Source organism: Phasianus colchicus, chromosome 3 (assembly GCF_987193195.1).
Source record: "Phasianus colchicus chromosome 3, bPhaCol1.hap1.1, whole genome shotgun sequence".
NCBI classification, from domain to species: Eukaryota; Metazoa; Chordata; class Aves; order Galliformes; family Phasianidae; genus Phasianus; species Phasianus colchicus.
This window is the reverse complement of record NC_143438.1, coordinates 93,704,331-93,729,711: the sequence shown is the minus strand read 5'-3', so window position 1 is coordinate 93,729,711 and position 25,381 is coordinate 93,704,331. Positions and strand designations below refer to the sequence as shown.

At 46.3% G+C, this 25,381-nt stretch overlaps 1 long non-coding RNA gene across 1 annotated transcript; it reads right to left on the bottom strand.

Annotated features, from left to right (window-relative positions):
- Positions 1-2,008: 2,008 nt before the first annotated feature.
- On the bottom strand, positions 2,009-19,467 carry LOC116227795 (uncharacterized). The gene is made up of 3 exons (XR_004166656.2): positions 19,372-19,467; positions 17,318-17,436; positions 2,009-2,828 (listed from the first exon to the last, which is right to left on the bottom strand). It is a non-coding gene; the product is annotated as an uncharacterized LOC116227795 (long non-coding RNA).
- Between the last annotated feature and the right edge of the window lie 5,914 nt (positions 19,468-25,381).

Sequence of the window (25,381 nt, the reverse complement as noted above, 5' to 3'; positions counted from 1 at the left end):
ATCAAACACCTTCACAGTAAAGAATTGCTTCACATCTCCAGTGCTCTGGAGATAATTAAAGACCCACCTGAACACTTTCTTTTGTGACCTACTGTAGAGAACCTGCTTTAGCAGTAGGGTTTGATATGATGATTTCCAGAGCTGCCTTTCAACTCTTACGATTTTGTGATTCTGTGGTTCTATGATTATTTTGCTCACCTTGCAAGGAGTAAGGAGTGGTAAAGGTGGTCTGGAAATGTTGTCCATGCAGATATGTGGCCTTAGTGGCAAGAAGACCAGGTTATTTGTCTGCTGGGCATCTTGCAGTGAATGTGTGACATCCCTGGAAGGGTGGTTGCTCAATTCTTGGCTCTCTAAACCACAGCTTCTGCAGGGATGGGGAAATCCTGTATCCTCATTGCCTCCTGCAGCTGGCCCCACTGGCTTGCATCCCAGTTCTGCCACAGGATCTGTCCCACTTCCCATAGTGATGAGTTCCATGGCTGAACAGACCCAGTCACCCCAACCCCCCTGGACACTCTTGGTTCTGCCTTCCCTTCCAATACCCTCCAGGCCCTGTTCTTATCCTGGGGCACAGCAGAAGCAAACGTCAGTGTTAAACCAACCACTTGAATTTCCCCCCTTCCCTCAAAGTAATTTTTTCTCACTTCCGCACAGCGTGTGGAGTGAATTTTAGCACCCGTAAACACTTTGCGCTGCTGGCTGCTGGCTAATTGACTCTGACAGTTAGTGTAGTCAGCAGCTGAATGGTGTCACTGGGAATTAGACTGCCGTGATAGACTGCCAGGAGCAAATTACTTTGTCACTTCTCAGCTGACTCTAAAATATAGAGCTTTTTTTTTAATTCTTCTTTATAACTTTTGATTTTTTTTTTTTCCTCCCCAGTTTTTGTTTTGTTTTTGAGATGCTCTTTGTACAAGTGTGTGTGTGTGTGCGAGTGTTTGAAACCCAGATAAACTGAGCCTCATTTGTTTAAGGCTCATTTTCTGTTGAAGACAACCTGGCGAGTCGGGAACAATCTCCTCTTCCCCCACCACCCCACCTCCCAAGCCCTCCCATAATGTTTATGAAGCAGTTTCTGGAAATGCTCTTTTAAAGGGGACCCAAGGGGACGGCAGGCGAGTGACACTGGGAATGAGATTACACACATCTTCAGTGCATGTATCCCTCTGCCTGTCTGCAGTGTCCTCCCACCCTGGTATTTACCATCCATTTAGCAGTGCCATACATCTATCACTCATCCATCCACCTACACTGGGCATCTTCAATTTGCTTGTTCATCTCCCTGGATAGTTTTTCAGGATTGCATCCATTCTCTCGCTATCCATCATGTGGCTACGAGGTCTCTCTTCTCCTTGTTTTGAGCCATCCCTTTGCTTGCCTCCCTTATCTAACACCCTTATCCCATTTCAAATGTCTCTTACAATGATGGACCTCTTCAAGACAACAGGCATTACTGGGTTGGTCAGTGTCAAGCTGTCCATCCTCAAAGTCCTTTTGGTCCCACTGACTACTTGTTTGAAAAGTTGCTACCTGGGTGTTCAGTACATGCTGGTGTCAAAACAAATTATCCCCTCAGAAAAACAAGATAGCATGGGATTTTAAGCAGGCAAAGGCAAACATTTGATGGGGTGATGGAGACAAGGCCTGATTCAGTCTAGCATGGATAGCAGGTTGGATGGGGCTTTGACAACCTGATCTTATGGGTGGAAAACCCGCATGTAGCAGGAGGTTGGACTAGACAATCATTAAGGTCCCTTCCAATCCAAACCATTCTGTGGTTCTATGGTCCTATGGATACAAACCCACTGAGGCTGTCTTTATCTGGGAGGATCTCCCAAATATCTGTTATAACCATGTTCATTAGGATTAATGGTTAATTCTCTTACAACATCCCTCTGCCTCCATGCAACATCTTGAAATGTCACCCAGATGAGCATGGTCAGTGGTTTGGGCCAGAAAGTGAAGAAGAGCCAGTAACCACTTTCATCCATTTATCTGGGGATGATTCACCTCCTTTGATCTAGGAGCTTTATGGATCTCATAGGGTTGATTCCAAAACCGCATATGAAAGAGCCTTTGCATAGCTGGGCTATGTCTACCCTGACATTGGGCAGAGATGGGCCAGTAGGTAATCCCCATAAAAATACCAACTTTGGCTCTGCTTCCAACCAATAAACCAGAGTGTGTTTAATCCTCAAAGTGCCTGGGACTCTCTCTTGCCAGCCTTTGGCTCTGACACAAGATGCGCATCAACCCTAAGTAGATCTTTGTTGGCCATGCAAATAAAGAGGTGATGTAGGAAGGGGGAAGAAGAAATGGTAGGGAATATAGGTGTGGGTCTCGGGGTTCTTTAGGGGAGCCATCAGGGGTAAATGGAACTCCTGGGGTTCCCTCTGCCTGTCTTAATTTGGGCCTCTTTTAATGGATAGCACAAACTCTTGGCTGTGAACTATGATGATACTCTGGGAGTCACTATTTTTGAGAGGAGAACAACGCCGAAGAGGAGACCATCATTTCTGCTCATCACCAATGGTCTGTGGACTCCCGACAGGCTGCACTGTTAGCTGAGGATCTCTGGTCTGGTCCATGAGCTGGATCTTTTTGTTGGAAAATGCAACGGAACAGGCTTTGCACAGATGATGAAGAATGGCAATGTGATGAGCAGTAGTGATGCTGAAGCATTATCCTTGTTGCCTTCAGAGCTCCTGCCAGTCACCAGAGGATGGTTTGACAGGTGGATACAGGAGGAGTTTTACTGTTCTGATGAGGAGAAGATACCCTCTACAAAGCAGCATCCAGATGATTCTGTGGGCATTCACCTGGTGCTTGATGGGGCATGAACAAAAACAGAGAAATGATTAGTTTGGATGACATTGCTCTAATGCCTCTGGCCAAGGGTGAAGGGATGCAAAAATAGCAGAGGGTATTTCATGGGTCTTCTGAGGTCCTAGGCATGCTGAGGTCCTAGCTGTCAAGGTGGACAACAGGGTGACAAAAAGCCAGCCATGTGCCCTCATGGCCAAGTAGGCCAAGGGTATCTTGGTATGCATTAAAAAAGGGTGGCTGGCAGGGCAAAGAACATTATCCTCTCCCTCTACTCTGCCCTGGTGAGGTCATGTGGAAAAATATAATCATGGAATCATTAAGGTTGAAAAAGGCCCCTAAGGTCATCAAGTCCAACCCCAACCCATTACCACCATGTCCACTAACTATGTCCCTCAGTGCCACATCTCCACATTTCCTGAACATACCCAGGGAAAGTGGCATTACCACTTTCCTGGGCAGTCTGTTCCAATGCTTGACCGCATTTGGAAAACTGTCCAGTTCTGGGCTCCCCAGTTGTAGAAAGACAGGGAACTGCTGGAAAGGACCTAGTGGAGAGCTACAAAGATTATGAGGGTCCTGGAGCATCTCCCTTATGAGGAAAGGCTGAGAGACCTGAGTATGTGCACCCTGGAGAAGACTGAAGGGAGATCTTATCCATGCTTATCAGTATCTTCAGGGGAGATGTCACATGGATGGGGCCACCTGGACACTTTCCTGTGCAGTCTACTGATGCACAGGATGGATACTCCATCCTTGGAGATGTTCAAGGCCAAGCTGGACAGAGCTTTGAACAACCTTATCAATCTATGTATCTATCTATCAATCTAGATATCCCTGTTAATTGCGGGGGAGTTGGACTCGATGACGTTCCTACTCAAACAACTCTATTATTCTACTTTTGGGACCCTCCTTTTGCAGAGGGGTTGGACTAGATGATCTCCAGAAGTCCCTTCCAACCCCTATGATTCTTAGATTGCGTGATCCTTGGTGTGCCCTAGCTGCTTCTGGAGAGCAGCAGAGTTCATATTCCAAAGACAGCATCTTATCCCATTTCCCTGCAGAAACTCAGGGCTGTGGGCACTTGTGTCTGCTGTGGACACCGATGTGGGTTCTCAGAGCTCAACAGTCATTCTTCAGGGTGCCCCACAGCAGCGATGGTGACCTTCAGAAGGAAAGGACAATATCTCTGGGCTGTCAAGAGGAGGGCGGTGTCTACTGGGGAGGAGTCAAAGGAAAACTCAACAGAGCAGGGGAGAGAAAAAGAGAAGATCAGAATATCTCAGTGTCTGGACTTGCACCTCACGTTGAAAATCTGTCCATCCACACAACTTGCACACCTACCCAATCTCAGTGTGAGGGTCCTGCAAAAACACAGGGTCCTTGTAGCATAGTCACAGCCTGCAGACATCCTCAGATGTGGTCCTCGGCAGAATGAATGCATGGGAGAGCAGGGATTATTGCTGTCCATGGTAGGTTCAAAGGATATATATATATATATATATATATATATATATATATATATTTTTTTTTTTTCAAAAATAAGAGAATTATAGTATCATAGAATGGCTTGGATTGGAAGGGATATTAAAGATCATTTAGTTTCAACCCCTCTTCTGTAGACAGGGGTTAGATCTGTTAGATCAGGCTAACCAGAGCCTCGTCTAACCTGGGCCTGAGCACCTCCAGGAATGGGGAATCCATAGCTTCTTTGGGAAGCTTGTGTCAGTTCCTGGATATCCAAACTAAATTTCCCCTCTTTTAGTTTAAAGCCATTGCCCCTTGTCCTGTCACAATTAGATTGTATAAATCTGGTTCCATCAGAGAATGGAAACAATCTCACATGCACTAGAAAGCCAAATAAACTGGAGATGGAGTGGGGACTTTGTTGAACAGAATGGCACCAGATACAGAATTCTGCCCAGAAAAGAGCATTTAGAGTAGAAAAGAAGAACAAACTCATCCCCCAGCAGGGATGCAAAGCACCCCACCAGCCTGGGCTGCTTGGCATTGCCCACTCTCAGTGCTCAACTGACTGTGGCCCCTGGGTGATGAGTTTCTCACCTCACAATTTTGGGAGCCCATGTCTCTCTGGCCTGCAAGCTGTCATGGCTAAAATGCATTAATCTTCCCCTGCCAACGTCCTGTGATGAGTGATTTTAATTTTGCTGGCTCTCAGATTACACTGAGCTGCAACTGTGGTGAAAAACATCCCTTGGATGGGGAATTTTGATTTTCCCTTCTAGGATCAAAGCATAATACAGATCTCCAAGGGATCCTACTCCTTCATGACGTGCTCTGTTTGTGTGAAGCCATGCATGCAAAGCCATATCTTCCACCAGGAAGGCATGAGATAGTGTTGGGTTTGAGTGTGAGTGTCTATCAGCATGGTCCTGCAGACGCACTCATGGGCATTGTATTGCATCCCATGCAGGCACAAATGCATACATATACATTATTCCTGTATTATGGCCATGTACCCAAGCAGGGAGCAATTTACCCTTCTCCACCTTTGGCTCATGTACCCACTTCTTTTGTTCAGAAAATCCCTCTCCCTGAGTTTCTTCAGCTTTGCAGCCTTTAGAGGTCACTCCTAGCCAGATTTCCATCATTATCCTGCAGTCTCACAAGGTGGAAATATCCTGTAAGAATTGATTTTACTGTCAGCAGTAGCACTTACGGGGTGTCCCAGTAGCTAATATGACCAACTGTACCTGATGTTGGCTTTTTCTGAGCGCGTTCCTCCCTGGGGTCTTTCTCTCCCTCCACGACGATGTGTTTCCAAGACATTGAGAGGAAGGCTCAAAGTGTGTATGTTGGGAGGGGGGAGGGGGGTGTGCTGGCAGATGTACTCCATGCAGCATGGTTCTGGGTCTGTTATAAGGCTGTATACTTCAAGAACATGCAGCATTGCCCAGATCAGCATTACTGGGGCTGCCAGGGATTCTGCAGATGTGTTGCCATATGTGCTATACCTCTCTAGGACGTATAGCAGTCCCCATTCACAAAACACCATCAAATCATAGGTTATCCTGAGTTGGAAGGGGCTCATAAGGATAATCATGTCCAGCTCCTGAATAGTGCACATTTCCATTAACTTGGGCTGGAAAGCCCCCACATAACCTTCATAACGAGGTGGTCAGGGGACTGGTGATGGGTTGATGATTTGTCTAGATGATCTTAGTGGTCTTTTCCAACCTTAATAATTCTATGATTCTATGAAAACCATGTTCTACTATCCCAAGGAGTAAAGCTGGAAGCTCTGGGTGGGACCATTTCAACATGTGCTGTCAACCTCCACCCAGCATCACCATCAGCAGCATTACTCATGCCTGCATGTTACCTTTCCCCTCTGAATTATCTCCCTTGCAGAAGCAGCTTCATCATCCAAGGGTGTCAGGGAACATTCCCCCTACTGTCCGTGTTCATTGGGGAGTTCTACTAGATTATATTTAATGGTCTATTACAACTAAAATCATTCTATCGTTCTATGATAATAGTGAGATACAGAAAACCAGAATCCCTCTCCTCCAGATCACAAACCTTTAGCTCCAGAAATGCCAGTGGGCAAAGGGGGAAAGAGTTATCTTTGGTGAAAGGATGAGGACGCAAAGCCAGCGCTTGTCTCGAGAAGTCTATTGATTTGATTTCCTGGACAAGCCAAAAAGTCCAATAAAGGGAATTGTTCAATAATGAAAAATAGACAATTGGACTCTATTAAAAGACTGAGCCAGCAGCCAGTCTGAGTGCATCAAGGGACTTGGCTCAGGGCTTCTGCTCATAGAGGGTCCACGGAGCAAAGGATGTCCAGGAGAACTGGTGCTGGTATCAGTTTGCCAAGGACATTATGGGGTGTACTCTGTGTATAGGGAAGAGAAGGGTCTCTGTGGGATGTCCCAGGGGAGCCTTGACGCCCTTTTGCTGTGATATGGGTTGGTGTAACAGCACAGCTTGCTCTTAACCTATAGATGTTGTGGGTGGATGGATCAAGCGCTCAGGCCACTCTTCTGAGCCTGTGGCTGTGCTGTGTTGCTCCTCACTTGCAGCCCACCTGTCCCTTCAGGCTGAAACCCTAGCCTAGTGCTGGGACCTCCGGCTGTGCCAGTATGGAGTCTGATCTATTTTATCACCCCCTCCCAGCATGAGAAGCTACCTGCTGGAGCCTCACAAGCCCTGCTGCCAGCTCTCCAACCCAGCACTGTAAGTGGATCCCTGCAGCTCATGGCTTGTTATGTTTTCCAGCACAGTCTGTGCCGGTTAGCATGCACCTTCAGGAATTTGGAGATGCTCCCTGCAGCAGGGAGGCCCCTGGGTAAGGGATAGCATCTTTTCTCCATGACGTAAAGCCTTCACTGAGCCAAATAGCTCAACATCCAAATAACTTCTTGCATCCCTACTGTAAGCATCACCTGTATTCTTCCCCACTGGGAACCTTCAGAGGATGCACCAATTAAAGATGAGTGTGCAGGATGATGGGGCTTGTCCAAGCACTTCATGTTTGGGGCGCTGCAGCCATGCACTCCACACACTCTCCTGTTGCAAGAGCTGGGAGTAATCCTGGGGGAAGCCTGTGGGTGGGGGCTGAGTACTGTGTCTTCCCAGCGGGAGGTGGTGATGCATCGGGTGTCAGCTCTGGGTGCCAGCCAGGGTGTCTTCTAACAGAGACTGGTGACCTGGCATGGCTCTCAGCATGAGGAAACCAAGTGGACCCCGTGTCAGCTGCCCTGAAGGAACTGGGGAGGGGGGAACTGAACGGGGGATATTTGAGAGGCAGGCATGGCTTGCACCCAGCTCCCTGTTGTGTGGGGCTGCCCCTGGGGGGGAATGCTTGGCCGAGATGTACCTGCCAACCAGGCCGGAAAGGATGTACATCTCCCCACCCCATTCTTGGGAAACAGCCAAGAAGGATTTTGCTTGGAGTGGATGCATGGACAGACAGGTTCTGGAGCACAGCCTGGTGCAGCTTTCCCCCCTTAGGTTGGCTATGTATCAGGGTCAGATCATGGGCCTTCCTGCAAACATTCCCTGTCTTTGTTGCTGTATCCCATGGACTCCCACATGAGCTGTCTTGTCGTGGGACAAGTGCCAGCAGCTTGCCCTCATCACAAATAATCATCAAATCATCTATAGAATCATAGAACGGCTTAGGTTGGAGGGGACCTTAAAGATCATCTAGTTCCAAACCCCCTGCAATGGGCAGGATTGCCAGCCACTAGATCAGGCTGCCTAGGATCCCCCCTAACAGGCTAATTTTGGTTGAGTTTGCCACTGAGTTGAGGAAATTCTGATCCTCTGCTCAGCACTAGTGAGGCCACACCTGGAGAAATGGGTCCAGTGCTGGGTCTCTAGTGCAGGAGGGAGCTGGGCACACTGAGGGGAGTCTAATGGAGGGCCACCATGGTGACCAAGGGCCTGGAGTAGCTCTGCTGGGAGAAGAAACTGAGAGAGCTGGGGCTGCTCAGCCTGGGACTGAAGGTGATCTCATCAATATCCATCAATCCCTGCAGGGAGGTACAAGGGGATGGAGCTGGGCTCTTGTCAACAGTGCCCCATTTCAGGCCAAGAGACACTGGGACCAATTGGAGCCCAGGATTTCCCCCATCTCATCATTTCTGTGCTGAGTGAATGCCAGAGCTGATACAAGGACCAGAAGGGGGTGGGGGGCTGCTTTTGGGGATCTCCAACCCCACCTGTGTGTGGGGCTGTGCAAAGCTCTAGGGACTGTGAACAGAAGTTGGGCCAGAGCTCCAGAAGTTCCTGCCAACTTCAGACATTTTGTATTTCTGTCCTGCCCTGCTCTATGAGAAAATCCTGGCTTCCCAGTGCAATTTTCTTGTGCCCAGAGATGCATAATCCCAATTCAAACCATGTCCCAGTTTCAAATACAGACCTCAGTGAATTCTTTGTTTTAAAAAAGCAGCCATTTCCCCTGATTTCAGTGATGTTTAATCCAACTGTACTGGAATTAGGACTGGAAGTTTCTTTTTTCCAGTTTTTATTTCCCTCTCTCCCAATTTCTTTGCAGCATCCTTAGTTGTGTGTTTCCCTGAAAAGATGTTTCTTGTTTATCCTCATCCCAAACTTTTTTTCCCCATTTGTATAATGAGGGACATGGTTCTGCACTTCTTTTGGGGATTAGTAGCCCAAGAAGGTCCCCTTGGATCAACTGTGAGGAAGACCTTGTTTGCACTCAGGTTTGCATGACAGTGACATTACAGCACTGTCCTTGGTGAAACTGTCCTTCCTGCTGCCTGGTTAAAGAAATGTCACAGGGATGCATGGAATGCCCGTGACCTCACCTTCATGGGTTTCATCAGAGTTAAACTGAGCACCAAAAAAATCACTCTTGGCTCCTTCTAGAGACAAAGGATATGAATAACACCCTCCCTTCCCCTTCCCCTTCCCCTTCCCCTTCCCCTTCTCCTTCCCCTTCCCCTTCCCTTTCCCCTTCCCCTTCCCTTTCCCCTTCCCCTTCCCCTTCCTCTTCCCCTTCCCCTTCCCCTTCCCCTTCCCCTTCCCCTTCCCCTTCCCCTTCCCCTTCCCCTTGCCTTTTCCCCTTCTCCTACACCTTCCCCTTCCCTTCATTTTCCCTTCCCTTTGTTTTCCCTCCCCTTCCCACCCTATTACATCCCATCTCATTCCTTCTCATTTCTTCCTGTTCCATCCCATCCCATCCTACCCCGCCCCTCTGAGAAGCTCCAGTCTTGGGTATGTGAATAGCTGGGTCCATTCATTTAGAGCTGGTAAATTCACAGGAGGCATTTAATTACAGCTGTGAGCAGTGCAGTCTTTTCCCTCTGGAGTAATGGTTTTTGTACCCTTTGTGTTCCCAAGTAACCCTCCCCCATGCAGAAAGCACAAGTGTCCATATCCAGCACACAGGGAAATCTGAAATCCAGGTCCCCTAAAGTAAGTCTAATCATAAGGGTCATTTTCAACTCTGCAGATGCTAAATCGTGCTCTGCTGACAGCTGGAAAAACCTCTCCCTCTGCCTCCCAATCCATGCAAAAGTTTTGCAACAGCAGCAAATCCCGTGATAACCCTCCTGTGCTGGAAGCAAAGCCCTCCTCAACTCAGCACACCAATAAGTGTGCTGGGGCACGGCCAGCTCTGCAGAACATCAGCTTCAGTGATATCCCTCTGTTTCCGTCACAGCCTGGGAGCTTGAGGCAAGTGTTGTACTTCTGAGCCAGACACTTTCTTTAGGTCCTAATTCAGGGCGGTTTGCAAAAGGATTAGTTTCTGTTTGAAGCTGTTTTTTTTTTTTTTCCTCATGCTCCAGGATAGTATCGGGGCAGAAGAAACAGTCTGAGGGAGAGAAGAGCATTGTAGGATGCCTTCCTATAACCTATAACCTTTCCCATAGTCAAAAGGGCTTTTTGTGTTGGTGTCACTGGGATTGGGCTTGTATTGAATGGGATTTGGTGGGTTTGCTAACCCCAGAGTAACCAGTGGATGAAGCACAGCCCTCTGTCTTCACTGCTGTCATTCTACTTCTAACAATCACACTTAGCTGTAAGTGTACCTGTTCATTGCAGGAGAATTGGACTAGACAACCTTTAAAGGTTCCCTCCAGCTTAAATGATTCTATGGCTCCAAGAACTATTTGCTGGCTCTGGGGTCAGGTGCATGGCACAGCTCCTTTTAGTCCTGCTAAACTTTACCTTCCATCCTCAATCCCAGTGGCCCCATTCCTGTGGCCTTTGGGGTAGCTCCATCTAAACTGCTTCTTGGCAACAGTCCCACTCATGTTGTCCCTCCAGCTGGAAATTTTCTTGCATAATCCCAGCTCCTTGAGCATTTTCACCATTTTCCTAACTAAGATGCTCACTTTTTTTTTCCAGCATTTCTTCCTGAAGTGTAGAGAAATAGCCATGTTCTCAGACAGGTTGCATGGGATCCTATTCTATCTTGGACATATCTGCTGATCTCCTCTTCCCAGGGAAGTATTGAAATCATTGTCCCTGGAGGTGGCTGAAGAAATGTGGAGAAGTGGCACTGAGTGACATGGTTTAGTGGACATGGCAGTGATGGGTTGATGGTTGGATTTGATCTTAGTGGTCTTTCCCAACCTTAAGGATTCTATGACTCTATCTTCATAGAAATGTTTAAACCCCTTGGTGAGTCCATAATTTGATTTATGTATTCTTTGCCTAGTTTTCTTCCATAGGTGAGGTTGCTGCTTTGCATCAAGATCTGACACTTCTTTAGGATAACACTGCATTTTCAAGGACAGCTTCACAGATTGTGGCCACTAAGTTGGCCATGGGAATGTTCTCTTTTCTAACTATCCACGTTACGCATGATCTGGGCTCTAATATTTAGTGCAGGGTCTGTTCATGCCATGTAATGGAAAGTGATGCAAAGGAGGCTGAGTGAGACCAGGAACAGGGCAGGAGCATCATCCTGGGGCTGAATCTGGAGAAGAAGGGGCTGAGGAGCAGGGAAGCCCTGTGATACACTGTACTGGGTTCCAGTATATGGGCACACTCATGTTCCAGAGAGCTGGGCAGATGGAGAAAGCTTTATGTTCCCTCTGTTCTGGAAGAAGATGGTTTAGGGTGGGTTTGCCTTATTGAAGACTTCCCAGGCTCTGCAGAGCTGCTCCCTGTGGCTGCAGAGGGATTTCAGGGATGGTAGCTCTGATGGAGAACCTTATGCTAAATCCAAGCATTTTCGTCTGTGTGACATACCCTCATTGTTCCTGTAGTTTCTTGTATCTTCTTAGATAGAGTAGTCAGGTAATGAAATAGGCTGTCCAGGCAAATGGTAGGGTCACTTAGGGACATGGTTAGTGGGCATGGTGGTGATGGGTTGACAGCTGTTCTAGATGATCTGAGAGGTCTTATTGAACCTTAATGATTCTATGATTCCATGATTCTGTGTTTTATTTCTATCTTCCCTCAGCTCCTCTGCTTTTTTCCACGCTGTCCCAATGAACTCAAGCATTCCTTATCCCAAGGAGTCCTCTCCCATGAACCCTACAGCATCTTTTGAAGAAAAGACCCCCAGACTTGTCCAATTTCTGGCGTCACCACTTACCACTTTGCACGATGATTCCTCTTTCATCTTCCTCATGCTGCCCAGTTTTGAAGTGATTTACTGCAGGTGGGGAGCAATCATTACAACTCATCACCTTCACCTGGGCCACTACAGTCTTGTCTCAACTCTACCTTAAGCTACCTTAAGCATCATGAGTTTGTATGCTCCCTAACTACTGAAGGTCAGGCTGAACTGCCCTCAGGGGCCTACTTTTGGCCCAAACTGCCTACAGGCCCTCAGCTTAGGACTTCATGATCCTACAGCAACTGAGTGACCCCATCCGGAACACCCAATCTCCTCCCCCCACAGCCCTTGCCCTGCCGGGCAGCATCCCCCTGCTCTTCAGCTCAGCCACTGAAACAAGTGCACTTGGGTCAAGTGTAATCATTTTTATAGAGCTGAGGATCAATAGTTGTTTGAGATAAATGCTGTGTGTCAGAGTCCCCCTCAGATCCTGGAAAGCCAAAGCAATATGACATGAAAGAGCACTTACTATATTACTGCTGCAGACATATGGAGGGGCCAGTGCCCTGTGCCAGATGCTTGGCAAAGCTTTGGGATCTGTTTCAGGAACTGTATGTGGTCTCTCCAGGGGTAGGGGACAGCATTCCTACTGCTGGAAAGCTTCTCTGCATTCCTTGTATCAGAGGTACTTGGGCAGAAATGTGTGAGCTATGGGCTTTGAGTGCTGGGGGAGCTCATTGGCTGAGATCATGGTGTGTAGAATACAGCAACTTGCCAAGACATCTGCTGGTCAGCATGGGGACAAGGCACGTGGCTGGATGGGAAACCCAATATCCTTAGATTCTTGCATGATGCATCCTGTGGGATGGTACAGTTTGTCTGTGGCTTGTTATAGCTTTATGGTGTTTGCTTGGGTGGACCAAGAGCTTTGTCATACTTTTGCCTCTCTCTCCCTTTCCCATCTCTACTCATGGCTTAGAAACATGGAATCGTTGAATTGTTAAGGTTGGAAAGACCACTAAGTTCATCTAGTTCAACCATCAACCCATCACCAAAAGTTATGGCTTCTCTGTAGCTATCATGATGGATTTGTGCTCAGGAGCTCAGTGAAGTGGGCTCATAAGTACTCAGTTATCCGTTCTGCAAGGAGAGAAAAAGCCCTTATCACTGTCCCTACCACATTCCTGGATGTCCTATCCAGACCATACTAAGAAAGAATTTAGTCTTACCCTTTATAGTTTGGCCTAGCTTGGTTTGGGAACTAAAAACTGATGCTTTCTCAGGTAAGATGTTGCACCATAACCTTGTCATAGAACCATAGAATATCCTGAGTTGGAAGGAACACATAAGGATCATTGAATCCCACTCCTGGCTCCACACAAGACCATCCAAAAATAAGACCATATGTCTGAGAACCTTGGTTTGGTAGTCAAGGGAATGGACAAGCAGTGGATCTCATGACTGCCACCCATTCTTGATTATATTCTTCCATCCAAAACTTACCTCCTGTGGTGGTGGCTATGGGTATGTCTCCATGGGAGAAGCAGAGAGTGAACACTTAGCCTCTTTGTGTAGGATGCTGCAGGGTTACTTAGAATTAGGAGCTGCATTTTTCAATAGCACACATTTGAACTTAGAATCTCTAGAATCATTAATGTTGGAAAAGAACTCTAAGACAATTCAGTCCAACCCATCACCACCCAGTTGGACTCTATGGTCCTTATGGGTCCCTCCCAACTCAGGATACTCTGTGATGAAAAAGAAATTGTTTTCCATTGCAAGAAAGATCAGTTCTCAGTGGGGTTTTGCTTTGTCTACACCAGTCCCATTGCTCCCTACTGGGAACTGGTGTCAGGATGGAGGATGGAGGTGTGGGGGGGGAAAGTGTGGGGGCAGATATTACAAGGACATCACAATGGCTGAGTATGGTTTAAGGTGGCTTAAACCTGCTGAGCAACTGCATGAGACCACCCTTCAAAGCAGAAAAGCCTTAGCCAGACTAAATATTTTAGATCTATATAATTTAGAACTGAAACACACTGACAATAGTCAGGATGCACGGGGAGTCCATCCATCTCACCTCCATCCATTTAGACTTTGTTTATCTGTTCACCCATCCATACATCAAACCATTTCTAATCCATCCTCTCAGTGCTGCAGATGAAGGTTTGACAGGCAGAGAAAAAAAGTGCCAGGTCATCACATCTATTATTGTTCCAAATGAATATTATGCATTTATCTTTAGATACGAATATACGAACCACTGTCACCATGTACTACAGAAAGACATTTAAATCCATAGGAGATACCATCGTGGCCAAAATCTTAACAAGCACAAAAAGCAATACAGGGCAGAGCAGCACTTCCATCCCAGAGTCCCGTTCACTGCCTTCTCCTACCACTGCCATATAGTCACTTTTAAGATCATGCCACGTTGGGTCTGTTTCTCTGTATGTCTTCCTTAAATCCCCTTCTACTTCTGTTGTTTTCTGAGTTTGTGACCTCTTCCAAAGCATAGCTGCAGTTTCTTCTCTTCATTGCTTATTTGGTCCTGGCTCCCCTTATCTTTTTCCTGAGTCTGGCTCTACAATCAGGATCCAGGCACCCAAACATTAAAAGAGCAGTCTTGCAGAGTGGCTGCTCTTGCTTGTTTTGGCTGAATCACCTTGTTGTATCTCAGTTTCCCCACAGTGATGGCAAGTATCACACTTTTCATGAAATTTCATGCCTCAGTAAGACTGAATAGGCTTTTGTACCTTCCCTTCTATTTTCTGATGCACAGTGTACCCATCTCCTGACACCAAAACAAGAGGATGATGGTACACATAAGGCTGATGTGAATGAGAAACATTGATTCTTGCCAAGGGAGAAGACAGCCAATGCTTTATGCTGGATGGAGTTCCAGCATCAAGCATGAACTGAATGTCCCAACACCCTGGATGTCTTCATGGCTGATATGCAAGATCCTGACCAGGTTGGTAAAGCAGAGCTGGATCAGAGCTTTGCCAACCCACAGACAACATACTCAGCTAGAAGCAGCAGGAAGCTGGACCTTTTCCCCTCTGGCAGTCTGGAGTTAAATATTGACAAGGGAAGGCTGTTTTTAAAGGATGGCTAATTTTATGAGCAATCATCAAGGAACGTGGGGATGCCACTATCTCATCCAATATCCTGTCTTTGAGAGCATCCCCTCCCATCTGCTTCAGAGGAAGGAGTCAGCCCTTGTAATGGACACTTATCCAATAATATGCCAATGGGGGCAGTTTCTTGCTAACCTCTAGTGGCTGGTGTTTGGCATGTGTCCTGAAACACAACACTGACATCTCTCATAAATATTTATCCCAGCTGCTGGGGCCATGTAGGAGATGTTTGACTATTTGCAGCCTTTGTGGGAGTTTTCAAAGTGCATGTTTCCAAGAGACCTGGTGCCCTGGTGTGCTAAGCTTCTGAGTCAGCTTCAATCTGCTGCAGTGAACACTCCTGGGGAGGGAACACCCAGGAAGGCACTGGGGAGCAATCACCATCATCTGAACTTGGACTCTAATGGGAATCAGAGAATAGAACTTCAGCCACCTTCCCACAATGTCAACATGCTGTGGGGCCAGCATAGTTTCCCAATAGGCATTATGGATGAGGCCACTGTGTTTTCTGCTGGTTACCTTCAAATGTCACACTCCAGGGCTCAACCTGCTTGTCTCTAGGGCTCAGAAAAGGATCACCCACAGGGACTGGGAAGCCAGGGAGCAGGAATTAGGTTGGGGTTCCAGAAACTTGATTTCTGCCTGTGTTACATGCTCTTTTGTCATGATGTGTGACCACAACCATAGTGATACTCTGAGTTGTTCCAAGGGTCCCTCAGCATGTTGCCATAGCCAAAGTGTGCATTGCAATGTGCAGGGACATAAGGTGATGCTTCCGTTCCCTTTTGGGATCCTGTGCCTTGGTTTCAATTTATAAACAGTCTCTCTTCCCCCTGTTTCAATCCAGAGGGTGCTCTGAGCCTCCCTCAGTGCACACACAGTGGAGATACATAGCAGAGCCCAACTCAGCCACAGGACCTGTCCATATCCCAAGGCCGAACTCCCTCCTCTCCTACTTTTTCAGCCTCATTTGGCAGCGTGGGAGTGCAAGGGTTAAGCCACCCCGGTTGCCCTTGTCCTCTCTGAACAATGAATGTGTCTCATCACTCAGCCTAGGTTATCCCTCCCCCAGCTCCTGGGGGCAGCCAAGCCTGAAGCCCCTCTCACTTCCCACCAGTGCAAACAATGTTATTCTGCACCAAGGCAATTACCTCCATCTAATTAAAATCAAGGCGCATGCCATTCCTCAATGACACAGAGGAAGCAGAGAAGAGGGAAGGATGCTGTCTGCCTCATCCACCCTTTTTCCAGCCCTTTTCAGCTCTTTCCCTATTCCCTCTAATTCCCTACAGGACTTTACTATGGAAAAGCTTTCCAGAAAGCTCAGAAAGGTGTGCCAGGAGGAGGGGGAATGGGATGAGGGGAAGAAATAGATTGATACTGATGGTTCTGCAGTAGGTGAGAGTGTATACATCAGCTCTGGGGGTCTTTGTCCCATCCTTTCCTCCCACTCCTCTATTACATCCTTTTAACAGCCACTCAGCTCCAGGAGCTCCTGATTGACTTTAAATGTAATTAAATTGTAAGCATGCCGAGCGGCATAATTCAGAGAGGTTTCATTGCCCATCAGAGAGCATGAGGGAGTGGAGACAGAGGGGTGTTAATAATGCACTTTTTACTGGTGTGCAATTGGAAGAGGTTCAGGGGATTTGCGGGGAGGGAGATGTTTGAGGAGGAGCCTTGGAGCAAGCAGGGTGTTGGGGCTGGAAAAAGTGGGTTTGAGTTTATTAACCCCAACCACAAAGGTCTTGGAAGGAAGAAAGGGGATCAGAAGTAAGTCAGAGGGGTGTCCATCAGGCTCTACCCCATGGGAGCTCTGCATCCTTGGGGTAGCTGCCCCAGGGAATCACAGAATCCTTAGAGTTGAAGGGACCTTTAAAGGCCATCTAGTCCAACTTCCCTGCAATGACAGGGACATGCACAGCTAGAGCAGGTTGCTCAGGCCTTGATCCAGCCTCGCTTCAGGGATGGGACATCAACCACATCTCTAGGAAACCTGTTCCAGCACCTCACCACCCTCACTGTAAATAAGACTTTTTCCTTATATCCAAACTAAATCTACCCTCCCTGAGCTTCTTGAAGCCACTTCCACTTGTTCTGTCACCACAGACCCTGCTAAAGAGTCTGTAGATCCCTTGTACATGCTTGAAAGACTGCTATCAGGTCACCTCGGATCCTTCTCTTCATCAGGCTGAACAGCACCAGCTCTTTCAGCCTCATAGTCTCCTCATAGGAGAGGTGTTCGATTCCTTAGATTGTTTTTGTGGTGTTCCTCTGGGAGTTGGACAGTCCTGTCATGCTTCATAGAAGCAGTCAATTCAGGTATTCCCTATGGTCTATCTACCTTTGGATGTTTTTCAGCTGCTGCAATGCACCAGCGCTGGTTTGGAGCAGAGGCTTTGACTTCTCATCCATGCTTTGCTCTGCCATGGGTCATACATCTTCTCTTTGCAGGGCTGAGGCCTAGGGGGAAGCAAGGGGTGCAATTTCAGTAGTAATCTCCCATCGCATACCAGGTTTTGGTGTCTGGACTTGGTGTTTCAGCCACAGCAATTCATAGAATCACAAGATATTCTGAGTTGGAAGGGAGCCATAAGGATCACCAAGTCTGACTCCTGGCTGCACATAGGATCACCCAAAAAAACAGACCATATACCTGAGAGCTTTATCCAAATGCTTCTTGAATGCCATCTTGGTGATCTGAGCCCGCTGTGAATGTAGGGCACTTATCTTCCAAACCAGACACACTCTAGACTCAGGATAAAGGCACCTGCTTTTTTGCACAGCAGCTAATTATCTCCTCATTGTCTCCCCACACAGAAAGTGACCACTCTCCTTTAGGTCCTCAACACATCCTGCAGGGACATTCTGCTTTCCTGAACACAAACAATTGTCAAGCTGGCTGCTGTTTCCTGGGCTGAATGCCAGCTTTGAGCTGACCCTGATTTTCATCACTTGTGTATTTATTTCTTTTTGTACTCCACCAGAGAGCACTTCTGCTGTTTCCTCTAGAGAAGGAAGGAAAGAAATTTATCTCTGGGAGAGACACTTCTGTAGTTTGTTACGAACTTCCCACCTAAAGCCTCTTTTGTATAGCCTCAGAGTTGAAGGCACGACCCTCTGCCACATTCGGCTATATATTCTTTTGCTTTTCCTCTTTTCTCCAATCAGGAGTATTTTGGTGCTTAGAGGTTTGGTGAGGTGATCTTTACAACTCAGACATTTGTTTAACCCAATATCTGAACCCTATGTCTGAGAGTGTTGTCCAGATTGCTTCTTGAGCTCCAGACAGATTGAGGCTGTGTCCGCTGCCCTGGGGAACCTGTTCCATGCCCACTACCCTCTGGTGCAGAACCTTTTCCTACCACCCAATCTCTCACAGTTCCCTCTGGTCTTGTCACTGTCACCAGAGAACAGAGATCACGCCTTGGCTGTAGGCCGCCATGAGTTGGATGTAGGCCACCATGATGCCTCCCCTCAGTCTCCTCATCTCTGGGCCAAACAAACCAAGGAGTCACAGCCATTTCTCACACATCTTGTTCTCTAGACCTTTCCCCATCTTCATAACCTTCCTGTGGACACTCTAGTAGTTTTACATTGTCTTTATATTGCAGCAGCTGAAATACCCTCTCATCGAAGAGCCCTTGCACTGTGCTTTGCTGATGCTGACTCCACCACATCCTTGGGCAGCCTGTTCCTATGCCTGACCACTCTTTCTGAGAAGAAATTTTTCATAATATCCAACCTCAGATACAATTATCCTTGATGCTCCTGCAATTTTGCTCTTGTAGCCATCCTGAAGCCTGGATGATGTAGGATGGTCAAAAGCCCAGTAGAGCCTATGGTGCATGGGGGTGGAAGAAGCCACCTCTCTCAGCTCCCGAAGATCCCATCAGTGGGACAGGGGGAAGCAGTGACAGGCATGGAGTGGGTCCCCATGCCTGGTCTGGCCAGGCACAGCCCGCTGGAGTAGCTGATGGGGTGGGGGGCAGGGAGAGGATTAAAATTCTCGTTTCTTCACGCTGGGTGAGAATGATACAGTGGATTAGGCTGGGAGCTGCTCCTGGCTGCGGTGCTCTGCTGAATTAGCAACATGTTTGAATGAGATAAAAGGGGCAGCTTACCCCATCGCCCTCGTTCCACTAATCCCACTACAGCTGTGAAATGAATAGCAGCAGATCCGCTTTACTCTCTTCACTGACTATTTTTTATACTTGAGACTGATGCAGCTCCATGCCGCTTTACCAAACCTGGCCCTGCAGGCGTATTCCTGCTCTGGCCAGATGCTCACTCTTCTGTGAAGCCTACCTATCTCAGGTTCTGTTTTAATAGGGAACTCTTGGCAGAGCATGGAGAACTGAAGAATGGGCCTGGCTGCCCTGGTCAGAGCCTGTGTACCTCTCAGTGGCATTGCAAGTGCTTCTGTCACCCTGGTGTTCAATCATCAATGTGCTTGAGAAGGGTAAAGGTGCCATTGTTACAGCAGGTGACCTTAGCAACATGGAAATGCTTCACAATGGGGGCGTTGCTAGCAACCAAGCTGAGGATACTCCTCGGTCCTTCAGTTGTGTCTGTCTTTCCTTGGTTCTCTCTTACCTCCTAAATGGATATCTGAAGCATTTTGGAAAGATGCCACCTCATATGTTCAGTTTTGGGCCCCTCACTACAAGAAAGACACTGAGGTCCTGTAGCATGTTCAAAGAAGGGAACAAAACTGTGAAGGGCCTGGAGCAGAAGTCTTATGGGGAATGGATAACTGGGCTTGTTCGGTCTGAAGAAACCTTAAGGTCTCCACAACTCCCTGAAAAGAGTTTGTAGCAAGGTGAGCGTTGACCTCTTCCCCCATATAATAGCGACAAGATGAGAGGTAATGGCTTTCAGTTGTGCCAGGGGAAGTTTAGGTTGGATATTTGGAAAAAATTCTTCTCAGAAAGGGTGGTGGAGTACTGGAACAGGCTGCCCAGGGAGATGGTGGAGTCCATATCCATGGAAGTGTTCAAGAAATGTGGAGATATGGTGCTGAGGGACATGCTTTAGTGGGCATGGTGGGGATGGATTTATAGCTGGACTAGATGATTTCAGTGTCCTTTCCAACCTTAATGATTCTATGATTCTATTTGTCTTCTTGTTTTTCTCAGTCATCAGGATACCTTATGTACCTTATGCCATCCTGGATGTGGAATAGTCATTGATCAGAACAATTGCCCCCAGTTCTCTGCCTCCAAAACGCAGGTTCCCCATTTGTAAAGATGGAAGTTGAGTTTCCTAGAGGCATTCTGTGCTCAGAGCATAACAGTGCAGAAAACATCTGCTGATCTAGAGGTGATTAGTTGATGCTTCCTGCAGTTGTGGCCTAATTTCAGCATGATGAGTGCAGAAGTGTTTGCACGATGAGCGCCTCTGACCTCCTTTTCTCCAGGTGGGGCTGGTCCCAGGTGCAGTGACTGGAGAAAAACACTCCTAAATAGCAAAGTTAGGCCAATGATCTGGTTCTGCTTTGGGTTTACGTAGTGAATTGGATTCTGCTCTGCTGAAGTTTACAAAAATACAGAAAGGCAGTGTGGATCCCTGGGGAAAAGGGACTGTGGTGTGAGAAGGTCCTGCATAGGGATGACCTCTTGCCCAGGTGTCCCAGTCCTGTTCTCTGTCAAATGAAGGTGCACAGCTGCATTCACACCTCTGTCTCTTTGGTGTACTCTCACCCAGAGTTCCCCTCCGTGTCCTGCTGGCCCACATTCCCCAGCGATGTGGCATCCTTCACATTATCAATTTCAAAGACGTCTCTATTAACAGGACAATGGAAGAATAAGCACTTTCCTTTATTCATTTATCCGCTGTCTGATAATATCATATTGATGATAATTTTCCTTTAATGGACCATTTGCAGTAATTATGATGCAGCGGATGAGTAATTGTATCTGACGCCCAGTGCCTCCTACGTAACTCTGAAAACTTAATTCACTTGATTTTCTGAGAGGGAAGGGGGGAGAGAATGAGTGAAAGGGAGTGAGATGGACAGAGAATTGTTTCTCAGGTCTTTCTCCCCTCCCATATGGTCAGTAGAGCAAATTATAGCCTCTTATGCATCTGAAGAATTGGCTTCAGTTCAATAAGCTCACTTGTCTTTTTTCCCCTTCTTCCCTTCCCTACCAGTTCCAAATCTGCCTCTTGTGTTGTATTGTTTCCTGCGCAGACACATTTCCTATTTGCCACCTTTTAGCATGAGAAAATGTTCTTCACTAGAAAGTGGTGGGCATGGAATATGCTCCCCAGGGAAGAAGTCATGGCTCCAAGCTACCAGAGTCTGGACAATGCTCTCAGACATATGGTCTGATTTTTGGATGGTCCTCCGTGGAGCCAAGATTGGTCTTGATGATCCACATGAGTCCCTTAGAACTTGCTATGATTCAGTGATTCTATGATCTTATTGACTACAGAAGTATAGAGTGGCCTTCACCAATTATTGTTCTGCTGGATTCACTCCAGACAGTCCTATATTTGCTTCTTCCATTAGGAGTGCTAATTAACATTGCCGACGTGCAATAGAATCATAGAATATTTTGAGTAGGAAGGAACGTTGAAAGATCACCTAGTCCAACATTCCTGCAATCAACAAGGACACCTACATTTAGATCTGGTTGCTTAGAGCTCCTTCCAGGCTCACCTTGAATGTCTCCAGGGTCACCGCCTTTCTGGACAATGTGTTCCTGTGCCTCACCACCCTTATTGTAAAAATCTTCTTCCTGATGTCCAATCTAAATCTCCTTTCTTTTCATTTGACATCATTTCCTCTTTTCTTATCACAACAGACCCTGCTAAAGAGTCTGTCTCCTTCATATTTCAGACATTGAAAGGCCTCTCGTGGGTCTCTCTTCTCTTCTCCAGCCCAAGCAGCCTCAGCTCTCTCAGCCTGTCCTTACAGGGAAGATGTTCCTTCTCTTGGATCATTTTTGTGGTGCTTCTCTGGATATGCTCTGATAGGAATGGGCTGTCTGCACTTTTCTTTCCTCAGTGTGCCTTGCTAGCACCGATGCACTCTGGTGAGTAAAAAGCTATTGCTTTTACCCATCTGAAGTGGGTAAAGAGTGACTTTCACAGACAGAATATAGTTAGAGAAACGGTCCATAGTCTCTAGATGAAAGGTCATGCCCATCATTAAAAACAGTCAAACAAATGAGATTTGTCCCCTTTCCATTCCCAGACTGCTCAAGTTGCTTTGATTTCCAGGCAGTCAATAGACTTCTGTTGAACACTTTGGGCAGGGAAGGAAAATGGGCTCACAGGGTAGAGCTGCTTGCTGCCCATTCAGTGTTGGGTAGAGGCGGCTGGGGAGAAATTCCTGACTCTTGTCTTACCCTTATCCACACCTTTTTCATGCAAACCATCCAGCAGATAGAGCCTGAGAGTGCTACACCACACACTTGACACTGTCTGCGGCCAAAATTAGTGCCAGAACCAAAAGCTGTGCTTGAGGGAAATATAAAGCCATAGCATGATCTCTTTATCTGGGAGTAGGATACAGCCAGTAATATATCCTTGTCTGGGAGAAGGGAACTGAGAAGAAATCCATCCCAGATTTGAAGCTCTTGACCCAAATTTTTTTGGAAGCCATACTGCAGCCAGCATCACGTGAGTGCAAGGGATTGCCAATGGGTTGAGGCTGAACAGCTGAAGTCTTGGATGGACTGAAGCCGTGGGGTGATGAACACAGATCTGCTCAGTTCTGTGGGTTTATCAGCTAGGAGAAGTAGCTGCAGGGACCCAGCAGGGAGATTGGAACAAACAGATAGACTGAGTACATTCTTAACAAAGGGCAAATACGAAAGCATCAGCTTCATTAGTATTCTTGAAATTAGATTGAAATGGAAATGAACATTTCTTTATGTACTTTGGCAGATTGACTACTTGGGAAAATTGGCTTTGGCCAATAGAGATGTTTGGTTGTATAGAGCCACAATATTTTGTCTCAATTAGGAACGCTCCAAGTTGGCTTCAAGTTTTGCCTTCATTTTTATTTTTTTTTTAAGATGAATTAGAATAGTTGTTCCTAGCTGCAAAATAAAATAAATGTTTCTTCTAATGCATTTCATCATATTTTTTATTGTTTGTGCTTTTGGGAAAATGGAGTGTATTTGATCTTGGACTTGTGTTTGGGCTTTGAGTCTACTTTTTGGGGTGGAAAGCTATAATATGAGAATTCTGGTTGTGACATTACATGGCAACCACCCTGCAGACAACGTAATAGTAATTCAGACTTCTGCCAGTTATATTGTCTTTGCCCTTGATGATCTTGCTAGGTAGATCTGGACAAGTGTGCTGCTAGAACTCCATTCAGTATTGGGTTTGAATTGTCATTGAATAGGCTTTCTTTAGGATTAATGGTTATTCCTCCTCTTCTCCATTACTCTTTATAACTGAAATATTCTCCTTCAGTGAAGGCTGAAGGATACAGACATTTACGGGGAGGACCTCCTCTCTCAGATATATCTGTTTCTTCTTGTTCCTGATGGATGGAAGCCAGCATTACCCTTAATCTGGAGGCATTCTGTGAAAATTATGGGTGCCCTTTATTTTTCTGAATGGGACTGAGTGTTTTCCACCATTCACAGCATAAGGGATCACCACCTTCTCTCATGGGACTGTGGCATCAGTCCTAAAACACAGTTAAAGTTGGCAGTGCATGTCTGTAATTATGGCAAAATAAATTACAGGGATGTTATAATTATCCTGGAGCCAAGGGCAATAAACCCAGACATGCAGAGTTAATGTTAAACTGAAAAGAAATTCAGTGTCTTAAGGTATAGAGTTTCTTAGTGTCCAGAGCCTTAACTCTGCCCTTGGGCAGCCCCTCCAAACTTACCATCACATTTCAAGTCATTGAAAGCTGGTGTAGAATCTACATTTTGAAGACAAATATGAGTTTTTCCTCTATATTCGTTACACAAAATAAAACATTTAAAAAATGATTAGATTTATTTCCTTCTCTGATTCTTAGGTTTGTGAAAAGAGAGAGAAGTACAGAAAGGACAAGAAAAAAAATATGTCAAAGAACGACCAAAAAAAAAAAGTCAAATTAGCTTAAAATAATAATACCTTCTCTTCAATCTAGTCAAATATTATTGAATATTTTAAACTTTCTCACAGTTTAGGAAGAAAAACTAGTTGGGGGGTGAGGGAGGAGGCACTCTGCAGCAGGTACAGTCTTTTGGGAGACTTATCTTAGGTATGGCTGGTTTATTGTCCTGTGCAAAGCTTCCACCTTCCAGGCGAAGTGATTTGGATGATGAAAATCTCCTGGTGACCCTAGGAAGGAAATGGCAACAGAAGAGAAAAGGTTTAGAATATCTGGGGGACAGCATGGGGGCACGGTGTGGTCTGAGATAGATCGCATCTCTAGTGGCCTAGGGGTCTGAGGAGAAAACTGATTGGAATTCACTTTCATCAGAGATCAAAGCTTTGATGATTTTAAAGCTGCAGGAATATCAGAATGATTTCTGGAACTCATCCTTCCAGCTGATAAATAAAAAGAAGGGACAAGAGACCCTTTATCACTGTAAACTGCAGGAGATGCAGGAAATCCACAAATGACAGTATTAGAGTTCTTTCCATCCTTCTGGCCACCACTGTTAGAAGCTACTAGAAGAAGCAAGTTGTGTTGGAAATGTGAAGAACTGGATCACATTCATTGAATTTTCTTGAATAAGGAGACTACTTCTGGGCTAATATTGGAGTAGATGCATCCTCTGAATTCAAAGGGCCTCAATCCTTCAGTTTCTTGAGGTTGATAAAAGCCACTCCTTGTACCTGATACTGCATTGCATATGCTTCAGTTACAAGGAGGTTCTCTCACCCCTTGTCTACATCTACAAGAATCCTCACAGCTCTACAGTTCAAAAAAACTGCTTATTGTGTCTTGATGCCAGTGAGAAAGCAGCTCAGGGATTCCTAGTAGGACTATCTTGATGGTGGTGAGTATGTTGGTATCTCCCACATTCTCACTAAGTCTTAATGGTATCGTAGGCTGATTTTTGGGTGGTCCTATATGGAGACTGGAGGAGGACATGATGGTCCTTATAGGTCCTCTCCAACATGGGATATTCTATGATTCTGTGACCATTTTGTGTGATTGGCTTATCCATGGATGTTAAACTGAGGAAGAGCAACTGCAGATGGCTGCCATGACCTGGAGGCTTCTATAAATCCTTCTAAGGGTCAACTTCAATGTTGGGTGAGAAGGGAACAGCAGTGCTTGCAAGTCAGGATCTACTTTTCAGAACCATAAATCTCTGCCACTCAAATGACCACTATCATCTTGGTATTAAATCCACAACAAAGAGAGTTCATTCTTACTTCAAACAGAATTGGCTGTGGTCACTCTTGAAACAATAGACAGAAAAGGAAGAAGAGT